General features: G+C 37.8%; 1 protein-coding gene and 1 long non-coding RNA gene across 10 annotated transcripts in view; one reads left to right on the top strand and one right to left on the bottom strand.

Moving 5' to 3' along the window:
- The window catches only part of CCDC148 (coiled-coil domain containing 148), a 306,973-nt gene that overhangs the window by 104,082 nt on the left and 179,906 nt on the right, over nt 1-22,985 (top strand). The gene's annotated exons all lie outside the window — the stretch shown is intronic.
- Nucleotides 79-22,977, bottom strand: LOC140696370 (uncharacterized). 2 transcript variants are annotated; one of them, XR_012072604.1, is made up of 5 exons: nt 22,890-22,977; nt 11,422-11,571; nt 7,460-7,660; nt 2,165-2,222; nt 79-206 (listed from the first exon to the last, which is right to left on the bottom strand). It is a non-coding gene; the product is annotated as an uncharacterized lncRNA (long non-coding RNA). The 2 variants fall into 2 exon arrangements; XR_012072603.1 differs by lacking the exon at nt 11,422-11,571.

Genomic DNA, 22,985 nt, shown 5'->3' with positions numbered 1-22,985 from the left:
CAAAACCTTACCCATCAGTCACATGGCCTGTGGGACTAGACGCAGCGGAAAGGATGCTTTTACCACATAGTAACAATCTTTCAATGTCCATAGTGTCATTTATTTCTATTTCAATTTCTGGCATCATCTCAGGGGAGTTTTCCTTGGTAATGAGAGAAATTGCAGGTTTCTTCTCAGGAATTCACAATCCACACATTATCTGCTTCCTTGATCAAAAAAGAAGAAAAAGCAATGTAATTGAAAAAATTTGGATGTTTAGTTTACCAAGGCAGGGATTCAGTAGTTTATGCCAATTTAGGACATCTGTCCGTGAATGTCTTGATGTGGTCAACTGTGCCGTGCACCATCCACACACTCAGAGTTACCAATGAATCTCATGCAGTACTGGATGGGCCCAGGGGCCCTGCAGTCTCTGCAGCTGGAGACGTTCACAGAGAAGTTCTCTGTGGTTAACCGTGGGTGTAATATCTGCAGAATCAAGAGAGCTTTGAGGAATCATAGGCAATAGTACTAGAGTGATGTTTGGTCACAGAGGCAGGTGGCATTCCTCTGTTCAGCTATATGATGCTGTCTGTGGCTCTCGGCAGGTAGCTAATTGAAATTGCACAGGGCTTGGGGACCTGATGAATTTACACTAGTTCCAAGTAATATATTCAAAGTAGCCCCACTCTTCAAATGTCTTAGTTGGGGTCTATTTTATAAAGTCTAAAAAAGACTGTACTTCTTGATGTTCTTTACAATAAGAGCCTGTATTTCAGTGGCAAGTCATAACAATATCTCACAAGATGGTTTGCAAATGAGAATACTTAGTGTAAGATGTGTTGTATGGGATGTTCGTATTTTATGGTGAATTTGTGCAGGAAATGATAATTTCAAGGACTGGGTAATTTAAGAGAGGAAGCCACAACTTGGAGTTAGGAAGCTAGTATTTTTTAAAATTCTTATCAAAAATAAATACATAGCTACAAAAAAAATAAAGTGTGTGTCTTGATTAACAGAATAGGGAATCCAGAAATAGACCCACACACTGATGGTCAGTTGATTTTCAATAAAGATACAAAGTCAATTTTGTGGAGAAAGGGTAGTTTTATGAACAAATGGCATGAGAACCATTGAATATCTAGATGCAAAAATAAATGAGCCTCAATACATACCTTATGACCTATACAAAAATTAACTCAAAATGGATCATTGACCTAAATGTAAACTGAACACTATGAAAAACAGGGAAAGACAACGTAGGAGAAAATCTCCATGACTTAGGGTTGGGCAAAAATTTCTTAAACACGACACCAAAAGCACTACCCCTAAAAGAAAAAAAAAGTGGCAATTTTGACTTTCTCAAAATTAAGAACTTCTGCTTATTGAAAGACAGTGTGAAGACAATTAATGATAAGTAAACAAATAACCTAATAAAAAAGGAGTAAAATATTTGAAAAATCCCCAAAGAAGTTATATGGCAAATAAGACAGGAAAAGATGCTCAATATCATTAGTCATCAGTGAAATGCAAATTAAAACTACAATGGGATAGAAGTAGATACCTATTAGAAAGTCTAAAAAAAAAAATCAGACCATGCCAAATATTGACAAAGATGTGGAACAACTTGAATTGTCACACACTGCTGGTAGGAATGGGAGAATGACACAGTCACTTTGTAAAACATAGCAGTTTCTTATACTAATAAACACACACTTTTCACATGATACTACAATGCGACTTCTGGATGTTTACTCATTTAAAATGAAAATATATGTGCACACAGAATACTGTAAGTCAACCTGTATAGCAGCTTTATTTGTAATTGCTAAACCTGGAAACAAGCCAAATGCCCTCAACTGGGGAGGAGATAAACAAACTATGATACTTGTATACAATGGATGATTACTTAGCAAAAAAAGTAATGAACTATTGATAATGTGCCATAGCATGGACAAATCTCAAAAGTATTATCCTAAGTGGAAAATGGCAGGCACAAAAAAGGCCTGCACACTATATTTCGTTCATAAGATCCTCTTGCAAAGACAAAACTATAGGAAGTGGAGGAAATTCCCCAGGCAGCAGGAAGAAGGGAATGAGAAGGCTACGGGACTGCCCTGTAGGAATCGCACCATCTGGTCCACTTGACTTCCCGCGAACTAGTACTTAGTCTTAGCTGCCGTACCTGAATGATGGAGTCTATTTTAGGTAGTTGATGTCCAGCCAAGATAAAGCGATTGTTACTGCAAAAGAAGAAGAGAATAAATGAGGGGCACAATTAGCCGACTGTGACTGTGAGTTACCAGCAAGGGATTTGGGGGTGGCTACTTCCCTAAGACCCCACCTCTGCTCCAGACAGTCCCACAGAGGGTCTCTATGGCCTCTTTCCTACAAGAATAAACCCAGGGTCCTTCGCGTTGCACAGCTCTCCAGGAGGGCTGAGTCTATGGTGTGCTTTAGGGGAGACTTGGGGAAGAAAGAATTTGGTTAAGTGGTGACTGTAGCCCGTAGCCTCTTCTAGCCTCCCCCACCCCGGTGCCGTCTGCTCTTCCTTCTCTTCGTTCCTCTTCTACCTGCACTCGCTCCGTGATGACCAAATATTTGTGGAATAAACAAATGAAATTTTGCTTTGAAACTCATAGGTTAAAATATGTCAAATGACTGTTTTTGTATGTCAGAAACGGCTATCAGCACTTTCCTATGGCACAACTGAGTCTACAGATAAGGGTAAGGTGTATTGGCCCCTCTTACATTATAAATATCATCATATTAACAGTGTGACTTTCTCTAGAGAGCTGATTTTTACATATAATGCAGTTGGTAAGTGTGCCGTTCCCCGCACCCCACATTTACCTCCCATATTACACTTACTACAACTGATGTACATGTTTGTTTATATGTCTATTTCCAGGCTCTAAACATATGAAGAGGAGGGTCCATTTTTATTCATTTGTATCATAATGCTTACCACCAGTTACAATCCATAATAGATGCTCAATAAGCACCAGTATTAACTTCGTATGGCCCTTGAATAGGTTGTATTTGTATGAGATTTATTTTATTAAAACAAAGTGTTATGGAAAGAATCTTGGTTACCCATCTATGTTCTCTGATAATTTACCTGTGTTTCAAATTGTTCACATCTGGCTTTGATGTTCCTCATGGTTTAAAAAGATTTGCATTTTAAAATCAGCTCACGGTGTTAACTCATCTAAGTCTGTTTAAGGCCAGCCCCGTAGTTTTCATCACAACGGCGCTTATACTGGTTTCTATATATACTTTTCTCCCGCTGGAAACTCAGAGGGCAGCCCTGCTTTTGTAGTTGGCCCTCTCACCCCGGCTTTGTTTGACTGGGGAAGCTTTATACAGTGAATGAGAGGATAATTGGGTAGAAAAACTCTAGTCCTGATTCATTGCTCTTACGCAGATAGCTCAGGAGATCTTTTGTCAAAAGAATTTCAAGGGTAGAATTCACAGGTCACAAATGGTCAGATCAGGTCATCTTTTTGACGTGTCGTGTATTTTCACATAATTTTCTGGGTGATAATGGAGAAATTAAATATGTTAATTATTGAAGGAAATCTCTCTTTCCATATCTATGGTATTTGAGTGCATTTCTACATACTGGAGCATTTAGTACTCTGAGCACAACGACTGCTTCGTACTTGTTACCAGGCTGATTCTAACACAGTAAAGTCCCAATAGTGTATTTTCACTGCAGACCACTTGAGAAAAATCCCCATTTTGTAAATGTCTAAAATAAGATGTATTGAATTTCTCCTATATTGTCTCATTATAATGAATGTTACATTTGGTATGGTGGTTTGCTGGAAGTTCTTTATTGTGGATGAGAGAGGCAGACTAGTGAAGGGATAAAGCTGAACAAAAAATGAGAAAAATGATCTGTTAGTGCCTGAGGCATTTATAATAAAGAGAATCAAATTTCTGGGCATGAAAGGACCATAAGAGACATGTTAAAAGTGATTCTTCTGGGTTCTGTACCTATTTTTTACTTGCATCAAAGATGGAATTTGTAAAAGACATATGTTGAATGCCTGAGTGTTTGCAAGTGACGCAAGGGTTTGCGTGTTACTGATTTACTTAGTGATTGTTATAAAAATTATTTTTCTCTGTATGTAGCATAACTCATTCATTTACTCAGTCACCAAATCTTTTTTGAGCACAGTGCCAAGCACTGTGATAGGCATCAGGCATACAGAGATGAATGAGATACCCTCAAGGACCCCAGGTCCCAATAGAAGAGACAGGCATACAAATATATAGTTGTTATGGAGTGTGGTGAGTGCCACAGAGGAGGTGTGTGTGAAACTTATGGGAGCACAGAGGAGGGTATACAGCCTACAGGAGGAGGCAGCAGTAATAAGCACTGGGAGAGGCAACCATTTGGACTAAATCCTAAAGGATGGCATTTGTTAGCTTGGTCAAGTGAGAAGTGGGAACACACTCCAGACATGAGATAGGTGAGCTCATCTCCCACAGATCAGAAACAACATGTCAGGGCACAGAAGCATTTTGGTGTCTCCTCTTCACACATTGTGGACCAGGGAGTAATGAGAGGAGGGCTAAACGACAGGAAGGTGTGTACTGGATCTAGCAGGGCCTTGAGTGCAGTGTCAAGGAGCTGGTGTGTGATGAGGGGTCATCGAAGGATTTTAATAGGAGACTGACGTGTAAGATCAGTCTGATAGCTGTAAAATTTCCTGCTCAGATGATTTGTCCTTTTTTTCCCCTAGTTGGTTGTCTGTCTTTTTCTTATCAATTTGTACTCATTCATTAAATATTTTGCATATAAGCTCATTGTGGGTTATGAGTTTCAGGTACGCTTTCTCATTCTGTATCTTTTATTTTCACTTTCTTTGTAGTACCTTTCCATTAAGAAAAGTTTAAAATTTTTCAATAATGAATTTATCAGTTAGTGCTTTTGTATTTTGGGTAATAAATCTTTCCTTGCCACTGAAATCAGAAATATATTTTCCTTTTAACCTTCTAAAGCCTTTATTGTTTTTGCCTCTGATACTTAGGTCTATGATCCACCTGGAATTTTTTTTTTAATGGCATGAAACAAAGGTCCAATTTTATTTTTTATCCTATAAATAAGTGTTGATTCATGATAGGGTATTTCCTCCTACCTTGTTCTTCTTCATAAATGTCTTAGTAATTCTTGGACCTTTGCATTGCCATAGACATTTAAGAACAGTTTACCACCATCTAACAACAATCCTGTTGAGGGTTGTTTAAGATTGTAATGAATATATAGATAAATCTGGCAATAATGGAGAACATTACAAAATAAGGAACATGGTGTGTGTTTTAATTTACTTAGGTCTTCCTTAATTTTAATTTCTCTCCTAAAGTTATATGGTTTCTTTGCAGAGATCCTATACATTCTTTTGCTAAATGACTGCCAGGTACTTGGTGTTTTTAATGCTATTGAAAATAGTATCTTTAAAAATATTATATCTAATGCTTATTACTAGAACATCAAAATATAATTTATATTAACTATGAACAACTAGAGCATTTTAATATTAATACATTAAGTGTTATTCTAATAATTTATCTATATTATGTTAGGTTGTCTATGTGTCAAATATTACTATTTATGAATGGCAGTTTTGCTTCTTCTTTTCCATTGCTTATACCTCGTATTTATTTTTCTTGCCTTACTGCACTGGTTACAATCTCCAATACACTATTGAATAGAGGTGTTGATAAGGGCCATTTTTGTCTTGTTCCTGATCTCAAACAGAAAGATTTAAGACTAAGGAAGTTCTCTATTCCTAGTTTGCTAAAGGGTAGTATGTATTTATGTGTATGTAAATATAGTATTATTATTATTATTAAATGCTTTTTCTGTTTCTGAGTTTACCTTCTTTTCTATATATCCCCTCTATTTTGTATTCTGTATTTTATTCTGGATGATTTCTTCTAACTTGTCTTTTGGGTTATAAATTTTTTTTTAGCTATTACTAATCTGCAATTAAACCCACCACTGAATTCTTAATTTTGTTTATTCTGATTTTCAGTTCTGGAATTTCTATTTGCTTCTTTTTCAAAATTTGGAATGTCAATATTCATAGTTTGTAGATGTTCATAGTTAAATTCATAGAGCTTAAAATTTTAAGCTCAGCTTTTTATCTCTATAGACATAGGAAGCATAGTTGTTTTACAGTCTGTTTCTGATGATTTTTGCAGAATTTCAAATGCCTTTTGATTTTACTGGTTCTTACTCAGACAGGCTCCCACTGGTGCAGGCCTTCAAAACCCATGTTTTCTCTATGATCTTTCCAAAGCACTGCTTTTCCTCTCCCAGCTGGATATTTGCTAGGTATTGAATTTAAAATGCTGATAGAAATAATTTGATGCCTGGGTGATATTATTCCCATCTAGAAAACATGCTCCGTCCTTCTGGCATATATGTGAAAGCATTAAAACCCCAGGATCGAGGCTTGAAGATTTTTTGAGTCACTCAAATTATCCAGGATCTCAGCCCTGAGCAGAGGCTGTTTCACTCAGATCTCTGCCCTTGGTGAATGCTAGGCTCCACTCTGTTCCTCCAGCCCTAAGAATCTATAGTTGCTTCTAGTCCCATGCCCCCAGGGCACAAGCAGGCTCCCACTGGTACAGCCCTTCAGAATCCATGTTTCCTCCATTATCTTTTCAAAGCATGTTCTTCCTCCCCCATTGGCCAATGCCCCCCAAATGCTCACCTCCCAGTTTTTCAAAAAAGAATGGGTGATTTTGAGTAGCTTTCCAAATTCCCCAAAGGAAATCCTCACTTGATCCATTAATTTTTTTCAATCTTTAAGAAGTTTTCCTAACTCTTTAAGAAGTTACTATCATTATTAAAAAATTTTTTTTTGGCTAGTTATTCTTTTGGTTGTACATCCAAAAGTTTAGTCTGAAATACCTAGTCTGTCGATTCTTTTTTTTTTATAGTCAGTCAAATAACTTTAATAATTTTTTTAAAAAGTGAGTCAACTTAAAGAAAAATACTAATATCCACAGATTATCTGTGAATCTGATTATGAGGGGACACTTTAGTAACTGAGGTTTGTCAAACACTGGTGTGGTGGATAGGGCCAGAGGTACTAAGCAGATTGTTATGGTTTATGTTTCATCTAGATCGGTTATGAGCTCATTAACTTTGAACAAGTTACTCAACCCTTTTTAGCCTGTTTCCTCATTTACAAAACAGAGGAAATAAAAGACCTAACTCACTGTGCTCTAGTGAGTATGAAATGAGGCCACGTGTGTAAATCACGTGGCACAGTCCCTGGCATTTAATGAACATTTCCATAAACATTAGTTATCATTTTCCTTACTTGTTAGAGAGAAGAATAGTAATGATATATGTAGGTCACTCATTATTCTCCTTGATTATGACAAATTGTCAGCCTAATTTGGAGCATTTCTTACTAGGTATGAACCGTTAAGTATCAAGAATGTTGATCCTTACCTCAAAGAAATGTAGGCCACTTTAGAGTAGCTCCTCAAATCCTCCAAAGGACTTTTTGCATGAAATAAGCAGCAAACCCTGCTGTGAACAGTCGTTCAGGTTGTGTACTATCTAACTTTAATTTCTGCAGATGGCACCACTCCCCCAAGGTGTATTCTGCGTCCACCGTGCACAACCACATGCAATAGCCCTGTGAATATTCTTCAATAAAAATGATCAAAAATAATGAATATTCTTCAATAATGATATATTCTTAACACATTTGCAATATTAACTTGAAAACCACAATCTGTTGTAATTACTCCAAATTTTATTTCTTAAGAGAATTTCTTGAATTCCAGTTTCTGCCCTGGCACTACCTGTGCAGACTTGGACAAATCTCTTAATATTCCCCAGGCCTCAATTTCTTTGTCTGTAAAAGTGTTAAACTAAATTATCTCCCTCTAAAATTCTAATATTCACTTGTAAGGTGCAATTTTAGTATCTCTGTAGTGAATTTGCATCGTTAGTGAATTTCTGGTATTAGCTGGACAGCTTGGAATCTGTGTTTATATCTGATAAGGAGCATGAGGCATCCTACTTTTTCCGTTTGTCATATTAACAAAGCATGCATATTCCAGAAAACAATGTGTGACATTTATAATAATAGGGCTTAGTCTGACCTAAGAGGCCTGTTCAAGGTCGGTTCCAACACCATGACTATCTGTGTATAACTGACCATGTTGGATACCTTCTTAGTTCACAGTATTTCATATGGCTGAGAGACGTCCTTATGAGTGATCATGGAAATGCCGTTTTGTGTGTCTGGATGGGGTTCCAGCTCACCTAGCGTAAAACGTTATGCTCAATGGCAGAACGAGGCAGTTTTAAATGCAAACTTAGTAAACTTCTAGTGCCCCACCCTGGCCTGATAAGACTCTTGGAGAGTAGTAAGTTTGATAGATAATTTATAACTAAATATTACCATTTTATACCTTTTAGTTAACTAAATCAATTTACTTTTTTTTTTTTAAAAAGAGAAATTAGACATTTATTTCTAAAAAAAAAAAAAGGGAGCCTGTCAGGAAATCTATAGGTATAATGGTAATTCTTTGACTTTGAATTGAATAGATGCTCGGGTCATAAACCTCTTCGGGTACTGACAAGTACTGCTGATGATACACATGGATGATTCTGTCTGAAACTTCCACTGCCAGCAAAATGCTCGCCGTGTAATATGTGTCTTTCCAGAGTTGTCATGACTACTTACACTTTTCTAAAGCAATAATCATTTCTCCAGAGATATTTTTCAATTTAAAATTTCCCCATCAAGACTCTTTTACAGAATACTTTGAATAAATATAACCAATTGTAACTCTGACTTCCAGCTGTCACCAAAGGTCTCCAAAGAATATACTTTGATTATAAAACGAGATTGACAGGGGTTTGAGAAAAGAGACTTCAAAAGTCAAAGAATTATTAGGCCCCTTTGTCACATAAATTCCCTAGTATGAAGCTGTAGAGAAGTGTTAATATCAGAAAGTCCTTTCTTTTTTGAGAAAGGAAAAACCTAATTACTACCTAGAAGTGAGTGGTGTGACTCCCACTTGTGCATACAGATGCTCAGAATGGAAACGTATTATATCGTCTAAATCGAAACAATACAACAATCACAATTTAGTTATTGTCCTTAACTTTCAAAATATTTTGACATATATTTTTCTGTCACCAAAGTTATCTTATGAGAGAGGACAAATTACTGTCTCTATGCCACAGATAAGGACGTTGAGTCACAGACAATTGGCCTGCCAGAAGTGACGTATTTGGCATTTGATTTAGGATGAGAATTCATTCTGCAATTTTATTAGCCATGCCATTTCCTACAGATTACAGGATCGTTTGCAGGGACATAGGAATAAATGGGAAAATGCTGCTCAGAGAAAAGCAATAAAACATTTCTTGCTCTTTCTTCTTTCCATGTTCAATTCCTTCCAACACCCATGCCAAGGCAAAGAGAATTGGCTTTGTTTTTTCCCAGCTGTGCATGCTTTTGGGGGCCACCTACCTACTAATTTACATAATTCCTCTAAGTCCATTTGACTTTGTTGACTTGCCCCTTTCTTCTTGAAATCCTCTCATCCTTGCTTTTCAGAATCCTCTCTGCCCAGTATTTCTTCTGGTCTGTGACCACTCCTGACACTCACCTGGACTACAGCCACATCAGTTCCTCCGACAGCAGCCGTGTAACCCTAAATCTGTATCCCAAACAGACACCAGAATAATCTACGTGAAACAAAGCCTCTGACCCTGTTACTCCTCTGCTTAAAATCCACATTTCGATATCTCGTAGTAGCTTACAGTGACAAAGAATGTGAAAACGAATATATGTATGTTCATATATGACTGAAGCATTATGCTGTACACCAGAAATTGACACAACATTGTAAACTGACTATACTTCAATAGAAAAAAGTAAAAAGAAAATCCATGAATGGGTTCCCATGACTTTTAGCACTAGTTGTCATTGTCCTCAGACCAAAGTCCCCTATTTGTAACAAATATTCTACAGTATCTCATTTACTCTCCCAAAATGAAATCCATAGAAACTACCATCAACCCACACGTACCTCGAAAATAAAATCAATGTAATACCATAAGAATAATATAAAAAGGAAGTAAAATAAAATAATATGTATTTCAGTGTGCCCACATTTGGGTGTGGCACCACCAAAGACACAGTGATCAGACGCTTGCATGTAGGTGTAGAATCAGTGACCGTGATGAGAGCAGATGCAAGTGGATACATCTGTGTGCATTCACAACTCAAATCCATTAACAGTGTTGCTGTCAGTGATGTCATTTTCTAAAATGGCAAAATTTAGGATACAGTTTATAATATTATCTTTTCATACTCAGTATAAACATGCATCACTTGGAGATCTCCTTAATCTGCACATTCTGGGGTAGAATCTGAGATTATACTTTCCTTCTAATGAGCTCCCAGGTGATGCCTTTGTTTCTGGTCCATGGATTCCATGCTGAATGGTCAGATCCTAGACTTCATTTGTAGCGAGAGGCTAGTGACATCTAGGGATATTCCAGTAAAATCTTAACATCTCGTGTAAGACTGCATAAATTCTAGCATGGGGTCTTCTGTATACTGGAGTAACTGCTGTCCTGGAACATGACTATGGAGGCCAGCAACCTTAGGCTTGGAGCCCATAGCAAGGTCCAGGGAGCTGCAGAAAAGACACTATTGCCTTCTCTGAGAAAGAGTCAGTGGCTGAGGTTGAAATCTCTCCAGTGGACCTGTAATATTTTTCAGGAGGTACAGTGGAGCAACGTAGATCCTGCCGAACCTAAATTGTTCCTCAAATTTTGTGCCATGTACCTATTCAGGTATTCAGGTGCCTGAGACAAATGCATGAGAGATAATGATGGAGGGATGGTACTGCATCTGAGTCCTTTGAAACAGGCAATGACGAGCATAACTCACTTTTATAAGGAACCCAGAATCACTAAGGACTGGAGGGAATGCAGGACTGCTTAGCACCTCTAGAGTTTGGTAGCTTTGCAAGCACCAGTGACGACATTCAAGCAGGGTCCCTGTAAGAGCTGCAGACTTAGTGGATACAAAGTAAAGATACAAGCTTCTCCTCTCCTGTCTAAGAAAGATATAAATACTCATCAGACACGTGATTGTTAGTATACCCTCTGTTAATCCCTAGAAACACTCACGGGCACTTTACAGTGGGCTGAGGAGGCAGTCACAAATGCTAATGTGACTTCATTTGTAGTTGCAGGTTAAAGAGATATGAGGACATTGGGGATCTCCTGTTATTTATTACTGATAATCATCAAATGTCTTCTTCACTGTTGTTCTCTCTAGACGATGCCTGTTGTCACCATAATGTACACTTTTTTACTCATCTTCATCTGCTTTTCGTTTGGCATCTTCTATGTCAGATCTGTATGACCCTTACCAACATTTTCTTCCCGATCTTTGTAAAATGCTCCTGTAGGAGTTCACTGATCTAGAATTGTAGCTTATGGTGCAGAAACCAAATCTTAATGCATTGTTTGAAGCCAGCTACTTCCTTCTCACATTCTGCAGCCTCTTCCAAAGTCATAACCTTTAATTAGAAGAAAAATTAATCTACCTTTTGTGTCTCCAGGGCTTCAGATAATGAGACAAGTTTTTAAGGTCCAAAAGATACACTCTGGATTTTATTGTTTCATTCTGTCCCAGTGAATGAGAGGAAATACGTGTGTGGAGGGAAGGGGGATGTTGGTATGCTTGATTCTAGGCAAGCTGTCCTAGAACCTTGACTGGATACTCCAGCAAGATTAATTTCCACATCGGACTTGCATTCAGCTGCCCCATCCTCTGCAGTAAGCGCCGCACATCCATTCCGGCACAAGCACTGCACGTCCTACTCTCTGGGGTGGGGCTTCTACAGCCTCATCAGAAGGTTTGAGTCCACCCTGCCCGGGGAGAGTTTCATGCCTGATGTACAGTTAAGGCATTATAGTTTCCCTTTTCTCTTGTCTATGACAAAGATAAGAATTGCTGAAGAATTGGCAATAGTTGTGCTCTTTTTCTTTTTGACTTTTGTTTAAAGGTACTTTATTTCATTCATCCAAGAACTATACTTCACCTTCCATAAACCAGAGGTGTAGAGAGGAATTACCAAAGCCTTCTCCTCCAACAGGGAGACCAACTTGCATTGAGGACCCATTTGCATTTGTCTCTACCTCTCGCATGTGCTCTTCTTGTCCCTGTGATTGTTCCAAGATCATTCCTAAGTCTGAAGTGGAGCTACAGCTCTTTGTGCTGTAGAAATTCCCCTTATTAATCTTATGAAAACCTTTTGGAATGCTGTTTTTTTTTTAAATGTAGGTACTGAGGATTGAATCCATGACCTCATGTATGCTAAGCATGCGCTCTACCACTGAGCTATGCCCCCCGCCCCCAGAATGCTGTATTTAAGCTTGTCAGGCAATGTTCATGTCTTCTCAGAGCTCACTTACAATAGATCCCAATATTAAACAGCTGAGCATCAGCCTAGCCTTTTGAACTTGGATAGGAGGAGAGGAAATGGAGAAGAAAAATCAAATAAAACAAATAATGAATTAATATAACTTAATTTACTATAGGGAGGCAAAGAGAATGTAAGATGCTGAAGATTTCCAACATGAAGTGTTTAGGGGAGCAGAGAAATGAGAAGAGCAATTTACATTCATGGCAAAATCACTACGTTTGTTTTCAAGGCATGTTCTTTAAATGATAGTTTTACCCCTAAATGAAAATAGTCAGCAGACAACATTTTATCTGTTTTCAGTATAATAAAATGGATGTATTGCAAGCTACTCAAATGCTGGTGAATTACCATCTGAGAGATTTAGAAGAGTACACAGAAAACCCTCAGAATAGCTTATTAACTTTAAAAATCTGCATCATTAATTCCAGTAGTTGGTAAAAGAGAAGGTGGTGATGATTATGCTGAAACAGGATAGATCTGTTTCACAAAGGCAGTATGTTGTAGATGTTTACAGTGCTTGATTATTGTAAATACTAAGCAATTATTTGTATAATTTTCTCTTGAACATTTTTGTCTGAAGTCACATCCGATGTGAATTGCTCATTTTTCCCAGGAGCTTTTTCTCTACCATTCATCTATGAAGCCTATAAACTGTGAATAAAATCAGGGTTATCCTCTAGGAGTTCACATAAGTGGCTTCTGTTTACCATCATGTCAGCTTTTACCTTTTATGAAAATACTAAGGATGCTTCGATAGTAAGAAAAGAAACCCCACACAAAGAGTGCCTGAAGATATCATCAAAACATACATGTAATGTATACATGCCAGAATAATCTATGCTAAAAAGAGTTGAGTTAGACTTGCATTTTTGTCAAGAAAATTGAGAAATCTATCCTTCTGAATAGACTAGCTTTCTCCTGCTTGCTGACAAAAGCTACTTTTGCATGGACAACTGAAAAAGTGGTATCCGTTGCCAAACAAGATGGTAATAATAATATAAACCTTTTCAAGATCCCAAGTTTGCCTACAAATTATTCTCTCTATGGACATTTCCTAGAGGTAAGTTTTATTGGACCCAGTTGAGTGTAGCTTTAGTAGCCAGAGTTGTCAGGATCAAGGACTCTGTTCCTCATATAAAATAATGTAGCCCTTTCCTTTGTTATTTGCTTCTGTCCTAAATGACACAAGAGTCACTGTCACTCATGTCCTCTCTCCTGACCTGGTGTGAGCCCTTGTACAGAGTTAACACCCCCTTTCCATAGAAGACTACACCTAGGCAAGCCACCCCCGTTGCTTTTCATATTACTCACATGAGGCTCTGTGACAAGATGTGCAAGTAAAATAAGATAATGCAAATTTACAAATTACTTTCATGGGGAATAAAATTTAAATATTAATGTTTAGCAAGTTGACATTAATATTTTATAATTTTCAATAAATCTTAAAATACTATCTTAATATATCTCCTTAAGGTTCTAATTGAAGACATGTATTTAAGTATTAAAAGTCCAACAGCTTAGTCATATAACTTTGCAATCTTCTATCTTGTGCTTGCAGACATGCCTAAATATAGCAGTCATCAAAGAGGGAAAAAGATGTGTCGTGTCCCTATAGAGAATATCAGCATAGGTTCTGCTTTGTTCTGTTATTTACCTCCCCTTTGAGCTGAGATACTTCCCAAAGGTGACTTAGCCTGGATACCACCTAAAGTAGGGCCCAAGACAAGGGCTTTGGAAAGTGACTTCAAGGAAGAAAAGTAGGGGCTTTGAAAGAGTCAAACGAGGAAGAAGGGAATAATACCCATCCCCAGGATATACTATTTTGCTGATCACTGCTGTGGGCAACATAATGTTTGGTCTGTGTTCATTCCCTCTGGGGATCCCGTGAGCAGCCATAGAGAAAATGCCTTAGAACTATTCTCCCAAAGGATGGAACTATTCTTCCAAGGGAAGGAGTATGTATTCACCAGCTTCAGTCCACCATTGGTCAAGAGTTGCCCATTAGGATGTAAACATTTTTTGTATTTCTAGGTTTACACATGTATCAGAAATGAGAAGGTTTTTTTTTTTTTAACAAATATTTCACATGTTGGGTGGGGACAGAGAAGCCATGGGACAGAAAGTGATAGATACATGGTGAAAATGAGTTGAGGTTGAGTTGCTTTCAGGTCCTACCTGTGAGCAGCCGGTTGCCACAACAACAGCTGCGGTCAGAAGATTGGCCAGGGGGACATGAGGTGGGACACAGAGATGTCTGGTCCACCAACTACTAAGGAAGGGTGAAGGAAAAGTGATTTAGAAGAGGTCAGGCAAACTGAAACCACAATGATATACTGCTACACTTCGTCAGAATGGCTTCAGTCACTCCTATTCTCTGTAAAAACTAACTAAACAAAAATCTTACAATATCAAATTCTGGTGAGAACGTGAAACAACAGGAAATGCTGATGGAAATGCAGAATGGAACAGCCATTTTGGAAAAACAGTTTGACAATTTCTTATAAAGTTAAACTTACACTTAACCATATGACTCACCAATCCTACTGGCTACGTATCCAAGTGAAATGAAAGCTTATGTTGACACAAAAACCTGCAGCAAGTGTTTATAAATAGACTAATTGTAATCACCAAAAACTGGAAACAACCCAAATGTCCTACAGCTAGTGAGTGGATAAACCATCTGTGGTGCATCCATACAACAGAATATTTCTAACAACGCAAGAGTCAGCTTCTGTACAGGCAACAACGTGGATGCATCTCAGGTGTGTTACACTAAGTGAAAGAAGCCAAACTCAAAGACTGCATGTGGTATAATCCCTTTTATATAAAATTGTGGAAAAGGGAAAACTATAGGGTCGAGAGACAGTAATCAGGGCTGAAGCCACAGCATAACACATCAAGGACTGACCAGCCTAGGAGAAGAGGCAGGTTACAAGCACTTTTCAGTTGAAGCTGAAGTTGTTATCTTAATGTGAAAGCAAAGTTAAATTCCTTCAGACATCAATGAAGATCTCTGTCTGTTTTCCTCTTGTTAATACTTTGCTATAAACTGGGGGAAATGGTGCAGTCACCTACCTCCAATTCAGTTCTACACTATTATGTGTAGGCTAATAGGCTATGGGCTGAGAATAGAAGTGAAAAGCTGAAATAAGTCTTTGCCCTAAAAGAGGTCCATTGTCTGATAGGGGAGGCAACTTTAAAATAAATAATTTCAATTCAGTGAGATTAATGCTATAAGAAGTATATGTCCTAGATATGGTGGTTACACCAAAGATAATTGTCTTAATTATGGTGGCTGGATCCGGGAAGGCTTTACAGAGAAAGAGATGCTTGAGTCTTAACTGGAGAAGTGAGTAACAATTTTCTACTAAAACAAGAAGTGGGTAGGGAAGCAGGGTGTTCCAGAAGTAGGAAAGACTATTCAAAGCCATGGGGACCTAAAACGGCAGACATGTTTGAAAAACTGCAAGTAGTTTGCCAAAGGTACAGGGAATGTGGTTTGGTGCAGAGAGGGCAGATAAAGAATATTCTCTGACAGATAATGGGGACCTTGTAGGCATGAGTTGGAATTTTATCTGGTAGATGAGAAGTTGAAAACTGATGGCCTATATATGAAATTAGGGCATTTTTTTTAAGAATGTGAATGTATTTTCAATGTTAAAATTTTGGAAAATGTGCATACATATCCAGACTTCTAGCATCTCTTGAAAAACTGGAAAATCTGGTGACTCAGAGCCTACATTTCTGTATGACAACAGCTGGCTAGGGTCAAAAGCAACTGCCTCCCTTAGGTGCCTTGAGGTGGAGTGTGTGCCTGTCCACCTGGGTCCATGCCCAGCCACCACCTGGGTGTCTTACTCTCCTCACTTTTGCTACTTGCCTGGCCCCAGCAGACATTTGAACTTATGCCAATGGGGAGCCACTGAAAGGCTTGAGTCCATGGAGTAATAGGATCAGACTGTTCATTATAAAAGGAGAGGTCAGGCATAATATAAAGGATGGATTGACATGGGGTAAATCTGAAAGTGGGGAGTCCAAGGTCTACTACTTCTCAAGGCCTAGGAAAGGGATGATGAAAGTTTAACTTAACTTAGTAGCTTTAGAGCCAGAGGTGATAGAAAGGAGTCTAGACATCTTAAGGAGAATTTTGTGACAGAATGTGAAAGGTAATGGAGAGAAAGGAGCCTAGAGTGGCTCTTGGCTTGGTGAGCTGGGGGATCTATGATGTCATCAACCTAGACAGGGAGTACAGGTTCTGAGGGAAAGATGCTGATTCTGTCTTTGAATGTGTTGCTTTTATGTGGCTGTGGGTTCCTCACTAGGCGGTTGAAAATATGAATCTGGAGCCATCGATTTGGGAGTTGTGAGCACATTCATGGTACTGGGGGCCCAATAGGCTGAGTAAAAGGAAAAGAACCAAAAAGGAAACCCTGGGAACACTGGAAGGTACAAACAGGAGGTGGGTCCAGCTAGCCGATGAAGATGTACAATGGGTGTTGTTAATTCTGACATGTCACCAACTCTTAAATATGATTTTATTCAATTATAAATTAGAGATACTTTCTTACTAATTTCACAGACTATGTCTCAATTTACATGTTAACAGCAGTATTATTCAAGGACTAGAGCCTCTCCCTATGTGATCCATGAAATATATATGACAGAGGAACCACACATATGAGAAACCTGGAATGCCGTAACTCATCTGACTCCTGTGAAAAGACAAAATAGTTTTAAATGTAAGAAATCCCCAAGGCATTCACACATAATGATGTGTAGAATCATTGGTCAGTTACGTTAGCTCTGTTGTGAGAGATAGGGTCTTTTTCCTAGCTAGGAGTAATTATCCTTAAGCAGGAAACTTGGAATAGAACATAGACTTAAAAGATCAAATTCAAATTTCTAAATTTCCTAGCATAAGTGGCAATTAGATTCACACCATCATGCTTTATATCTTGTATTTAATATGTTTTTATGGATTAGGACAGAGTTGTCTCCTTGGCTGAATAGTATAGAACTTTATGTAGGGGGTCATAGCTATTCCTTTGAGAACCATATGCAGAGTAAGTGCTTAGAAGATCGGGGAAGTTGGAGGAACGTATAAATGAGCTTCAGCGGAGTTGTCATTTAGAAGCAAAACCAGTTAAGTCTTGAACATAAAGCAAATGAATTCAAAATAATGCACACTGTTCTACTGTTTATCTGCTCAGAACATTCATTTCAGAGATCTACCAAGATTTCATGGAAAAGAGTAAGATTCTCCATCTCCATAAACATAATTGTAATACCGGCATCCTGCCTCTTTCTTAGTATCTATTTGGAAAAAGTTCAAGATGATGGGATATATCATCTTGTGAATGCTCAGGGGATTGATGTGTGTGACCTCCACTAGCATTTTGGGGGGTAATCTGGATAAGGTCCCTTTGCATGGATGTAATGGCCCCTTAATTTTTCATTTTACCTTTTCCCTTCCCCTCCTCCCTTTTTTCCTATTGCTTTCTTTTTCCCCCTAAGAAGATACTGCCTATTCTCTTTTCTGATATGTTCCGACTGTTCTTTCTGCAGGAAGGCATTCAGGCAATACATATATAGCAACATGTACCATATCTAGTTTGAAATATTTATTGCTGAATAACATCTTAAGTGAAGGGAGTTATGCTGGTGATAATGGAAATCACTTTCTTTTATGATTTTTTCCAGTTAATCTTGTGATCTCTGCTTGAATTCTCTTCTTGGCCCCCCTATATAGGTAAGATGTAATGAGTTTGTGTGAAGAGATAAGAAGTACTGCCAAGTTCTTTAAATTATCTGTTGTTGATTCTGTACTCTATCTGGAAAGAACTGAGTTGATGGGAAGAAAAATATTCTCATTGAAGGCTTCCTGTTTGGGTCCTAGGAGTTAGGAAATCCATAGACTGTAATCACTTTTTATCACACTCAATAATCACTTTCCTTAATTTTTGTTCTCAGCAGTTGTCCCCATTTCATAGCTCCAAAACTGCCTTATTCTCATAAAAAGAAAAAACTGTTCCAGTGGTTACTGATCTATGAACACTTCTCTTGAAGTTCTGTTTATTAAAATAATAACTCTAAGGGAAAAATACTGGAACTTTGAGATGTCTGGTTATGCTAGAGTAAATTTGTAAACTTAAGAATAGTTTACTCATACTTATTTACATTATGTAATGCACATCTCCCATTTTCTCCCTTTAGGCATCTTACCATTGTAATTACAGGAAAAGATTCTAGATAACTCATTCTCTTCTCTGTAATCTATTTCACTTGCATTAATTAGACAAATGCCTTGTTAGGCAAATGTGCTAGATATTTTATTTGTATTTTATTTTTAACCACAGACCAAGATAAGAATGCTCAGAACTGCAGAATCAAAAATGAAGTAATTTCTGGGGTTGGTGGCTTTATAGAAAATCTCTGTAACTGAAATTAAACTTAGAGCTCAGCAGAAAGTGTCTCAGCTTTCTTAAAGGATGTTCGTGAGATCAAAGGTGTTTATTTTTTTATAAGATTTGATTTAATTTATTTATTTGGGTTGTAATTAGGTTTATTTATTTTTAGAGGAGGTACTGGGGATTGAACCCAGGACCTTATGCATGCTAAGCATGCACTCTACCTCTTGAGCTATACCCTCTCCCCTAGATCATAGGTATCTTTAATAAAGACTTTTATAGAGTACTTTCTTCAAATTCAGCATTGTAGTAGATTTTATGGATTATAAAAATTCTGTAAACCTTGACTTTAGAATATAAGAAGTATATAATCTAGTTGGGAAGTGGGATATGCATGGAAATGGCTAATAACAAAACCATTTTTCCTTTAAAAAAGTTGAGATATAATTGACATGTAATTTTGTATTAGTTTTAGCTATACAACATAATGATTTGAAATATGTGTATATTGTGTGAAATGATTACCAGAGTAAGTTTAGTTAACTTTTATCACCACACATAATTACTATTTTTTCTCTTGTGATGAGAACTTTTAAGATTTACTCTCTTGCAACTTTCAAATATACAATAGAGTACTGTTAACTATAGTCACTATGCTGTGCATTACATCCCTGGGACTTATTTATCTTATACCTAGAAGTTTGTACCTTTTGACCCCCTTTACCCATTTTGATCACCCAGCACCCCTCTGTCTCTGGCAACCAATCTATTCTCTGTATCTAAGAGTTCATTTTTTTGGTTTGTTTTTGTTTCAGATTCTCCATATAAGAGATCATACAGTATTTGTCCTTGTCTGACTTATTTCACAGAGTATAATTTCCTCAAGGTCTACCCATGTTGTTGCAAATGGTAGGATTTCCTTCTTTTTATGGCTGAATACTATTCTATTATGTATATATATGACAATCACATTTTCTTTATCCATTCAGCTGTTGATGGATACTTAGGTTGTTTCCATGTCTTGGCTATTATAAATAATTGTGTGATGAAATTGGGGGTGCAGATGTCTTTTCAAGATAGTGATTTTATTTCCTTTGGATAAATACCCAGCAGTGAAATCGCTGGAGCATATGGTAGTTCTATTTTTTATCTTTTTGGGAGCCTCCATACTGTTTTCCATAGTGGCTGTACTAATATACATTCCCACGAACAGTGCACAAGAGCTCCCTTTTCTCCATGTCCTTGCCAACACTTGTCAATTCTTGTCTTTTTGATGATAATCATTCTAACAGGTGTAAGGTGACATCTCATCATAGTTTAGATTTGCATTTTTCTGATGATTAGTGATATTAAGCACCTTTTTATGTACCTGTTGGACATTTGTATGTCTTCTTTGGAAAAATGTTTATTCAGATCCTCTGCCCTTTTAAAATTAGTTTGTTTTTTCTATTGAGCTGTATGAATTCTTTATATATTTTGGATATTAACCCCTTATCAGATATATAATTTGCAAATATTTTCTTCCGTTTAGTAGTTTGCCTTTTTATTTCATTGATAGTTTCCTTTGCTGTGCAGAAGCTTTTTAGTTTATTGTAGTTCTGCTTGTTTATTTTTGCTTTTGTTGCCTTTGCTTTGGGGTCTAATCCAAAAAATCATCACCAGGACTGATCTTGAAGAGCTTACCTGCTATGTTTTCTTCCAGGAATTTTATGAGTTCATAAATAAAATCTTTTTATAAAGATAATAAAGTGCTAAATATGTTTAACACACACTTAACATTTACTGTGTGTCAGGCACTGAGATAATTTCTATGGGAGATAAAAATGTGAATAAGTCAGTACCTTCTGTCCACTGGGGGAAGACAGCTATATGCATATATAAACCTAATTTTTTTCAAGACCCTCATTCACAGAGTATGTACTCTAGAGTCTTAATGTTTCCTGAATTCTTCTGTTCTCATATAGTCTAACTCCTCCTCCTTTCTTATGAACAGTTTAAAGCTGAGTTCAGGACCCACTAGCTATGTGAAACTTTAATGACTTTAGCCTATCTTGTTGATAAAAGGCCAAAGAGGCAGAGATGGAGAGGGGAGAGATGGAAGGAAGTATGATGTGTGTGTAAGGATTGGGTAGTTTAAAGTTTCCTGTTGAAATTATGGAATCTCAGGAGTGACATGCTAAATGGTAGTCTTCTGTACCCAAGGTTTAGAGACTAAACAGGTATACAGTTGCTAATCTGGGTTTTAGATACTTGTTCATCCACCCAAGAAATAGTCATTGAACGCCTGCTTTGGGTGAGGCCCTGTTCCAGGTGTGGGGTTAGAACAGTGAGTGAGGCCAAGTCCCTGCTATCATGGAGTTTAAAGTCTAGTGAGAAACACTGATAAGAAAATAAATCAGTTGATCAAAAATATACATTTTTTTTGTTTTATTGAGAAATAATTAACATACATCACTGTATAAGTTTAAGGTGTACAGCATGATGGTTTGATTTATACATATTGGAAATGATTACCACAAAATAGGTTTAGTTAACCTCCATCATTTCATATAGATACAATAAAAAGAAAAAAATTTTCCCTCTGATGAGAACTGTTAGGGTAATAATATAATTTAATATAGTGATAAGTGAAATGAAAATAAAGCAAGGTAGGTTAAAGAGTGACTGGATAGCATCTATTTTAGACACTGTCCATGGATGCAGGTCAGAGGTGGGATTGACAAATGGTGAAAGACGTCAGTAGGAAGGGTCCCTGCATGACCCTGAAGGACGGATGAGCAGGAGTGAGGGCTTCCCAGGCAAAGTCCTAGGACAGAGATAAGCATGAATGTAGAGCAGTGGGGAGGACAGGAAGAGGCAGAGGAGGAAGATGAAGGGCTGGTCTGTTTGCTCTGGAGAATAATAGGAAATTCATATGTGCAAAAAAGTTCATATGTGTGGAGTAAAGTTCACATATGCCTTAAAAGATTGAGTCTTCCTTTGAACAAAGTGATGTCCAGATAAGTAAATAGCTATAAAAGCCACTTGAAATGGTGGCCATGCAAAGCCATTATTATTAGAATCATCTGCAGGAGAGCAAAAATACGTGAAAATTAATCCAATAGACAGGTATCTACCAAATGGGTTGAATCAAAGTGACACTGGAGTCAAGAAAGTCAACTGGAAAGCAATTGCAGCAATCCAGGAATGTAGTAAACATTTGTGTAGCACTTATGCTTTCTTATCTCATTTATTCACCCATTCAAACATATTAATTGAGCATCTGTAAGTGTCAGGTGGTGTGTAAGGCACTGAAGATACAGTGGTGAGCCAATTAGATATGGTCCCTGTCCTTATGGAGATCACTGTCTAGTGGGGAAACAGACACTGGTCATATAATCACAAGACTGAATGTCTAATTTCAAACTAGGATAAATACCTTGAACACAAAGTAAACAATGTTATGGGAGCCTGCAACTGGGGCGGGGTTTACCTCATATAAGGCTTTTCAGACAGACACTAGAGCTGAAATTTGGAACTGAGTAAGTATTGATTGGGAGAGTGTATGAGGGAGGCAGAAAGGAGGGGAGGAGAATTCCAAGCAAAGGAAATAGCATGGACAACATCCATCTGGCTTGAGGAAATGTGGCTTGTTTAGAGATCTGTAAGACAGCCAGGGATCCTGGAGCACAGAGGGTGAGTCTGTGATTGGCACGGGGTTATGAGTTGGTTCTGCAGACAGAGGCAGGGCTGAATCCTGGAGGTGCTGTTGTCCATGGTTGGGAGTTTAGACTTCACCCCAAGAGTGGTGGAAGTAGGATGGGGATGTGGGTAGTGTACAGGACATGGCAATGGGTTAAATAGGGAGTGGCAGGGAGAGGCAGTGTCCAGATGAGTCCTGAGTTTCTGGCTTGTGCACATTGATGGTATTTGCACAGCAATCCTCTAAGATATGCGACATTGTTACCCATTTTACATTAATCCTAAGTTATAGGCGGTTAAACAATGTACCCCAGGGAATACCTTGAATACATCTCAGAGGTAGGACTCAAGCTCTGGTTTCTGATTTCAAACCTGGGTTCTCTCATTCATGCTTCTGGGTTGATTGCAGGAGGAATA

Source organism: Vicugna pacos, chromosome 5 (assembly GCF_048564905.1).
Source record: "Vicugna pacos chromosome 5, VicPac4, whole genome shotgun sequence".
In the NCBI taxonomy this organism is placed as follows: domain Eukaryota; kingdom Metazoa; phylum Chordata; class Mammalia; order Artiodactyla; family Camelidae; genus Vicugna; species Vicugna pacos.
Note: the sequence above shows the minus strand (reverse complement) of the source record. Positions and strands in the feature narration are given on the sequence as shown.